This window comes from Desmodus rotundus, chromosome 4, assembly GCF_022682495.2.
Source record: "Desmodus rotundus isolate HL8 chromosome 4, HLdesRot8A.1, whole genome shotgun sequence".
Lineage (NCBI taxonomy): Eukaryota > Metazoa > Chordata > Mammalia > Chiroptera > Phyllostomidae > Desmodus > Desmodus rotundus.
Window position 1 is genome coordinate 172,162,564 of NC_071390.1, and position 1,478 is coordinate 172,164,041.

At 36.5% G+C, this 1,478-nt stretch overlaps 1 pseudogene; it reads left to right on the forward strand.

Moving 5' to 3' along the window:
* The first annotated feature begins 524 nt into the window (after positions 1–524).
* LOC112316943 (U2 spliceosomal RNA) lies at positions 525–625 on the forward strand (annotated as a pseudogene).
* The last annotated feature ends 853 nt before the right edge of the window (positions 626–1,478 follow it).

The window sequence follows — 1,478 nt, forward strand, 5'->3', positions numbered from 1 at the left end:
TTGTAAATCATTTCTGAGAGCTACATGTCAGTTTGTTCAAAAGTTAAATATGCATCTGCCCTATGACCCAGCAATCCCACTCTTAGGTATCTATTCAGAAGTAACTAAATGAAAAACACATGTTCACAAAAAGTCACATTCATAATAGCCCCAAACTGGAAATAACACAAATATTTATCAACAGAACAGATTTTTTTTAATGTAGTAACTTCATACAACAGAACACAGCTATTTGCAATAACATGGATGAATCTCAAGAATACCTAGTATATGATTTCATCTATATGAAGTCCAGAAAATAGGCAAAACTAGAAATCAAAACAGTACTTGCTTCTGTGGGTTAGGGATTAAGTAAAGAGGCACACTATAACTCTCTGGGTAATTGAAATGTTCTCTATCTTTTTTAGTGTGGCAGTCACATGGGTGTACACAATTGTTAAAACTTGTGAAATCAAGTACTTAAGATCTGTGGATTTATAGTATATAAATTGTACCTCAAAATATTTTTAAAACTTCAACACTGAATCACTTCTTGGCTTTTTGCCTAAGATCAAATGTAATATCTGTTCTTCTCAGTTTAAAAATTCAACACTGGATAGGTCGGTCCAGAAAAACTCCAGCCATTGTTAATATAACGACAGCAGTTGGCACGACATCAATGTAACCTGACAGCCGAGTGGACTGGAATGCACAAGCATGAACAATGATGACTTCACTGCATTAGTCAGTGGGGGTGGTAGACTCCGCTGAGTGAGTATGTGTACTGTGTGGCTGTCACATTCAAAATGACTGAGTAGAACAATGAATCTGCATCAAATTTTGTGTTAAGCTTGAACTTTCCTCTGCAGAAACTATTCAGATGATTCAGAAGGCTGCAGCTATGGGCAACTGGTGATTGGCAGCTTCCTCACGACAACACACCCTCTCATTCATTACTCCTTGTGCAGAGTTTTTCGGTACAACATCAAATCACCCAGATGACTCCATTCCCCTACAGCCTAGATTTGGTGCCTTGCAACTTCAGGCTTTTCCTAAAACTAAAATCACCTTTGAAAGGGAAGAGATTTCAGACTATCGATAAGATTCAGGAAAATAAAATGGGGCAGCTAACGGTGATTGGGAGAACTGTGTGAGGTCCCAAGGTGCCTACTTTGAAGGAGACTGAGGCATCATTGTCCTATGTACAATGTTTCTTGTATCTGTTATCTTCTTCAATAAATGTCTCTATTTTTCATATTACATGGCTGGATACCTTCTGGCCAGACCTCATATATTTATTCCTATTGGTAGGATAAATTAGTGCAAAAGTACAGGCAGTCAACTTGATAATCTTAAAAGCCTTAAAAATGTGAAAGGACTTTGGTCAAGTAAGTCTTTTTATAGTAATCTCTCATCATGTGCACATATACATATATACATACACATGTGTTTACTGTTTGTTTATGTACATGTGTATATATAAAAACATATATATACAC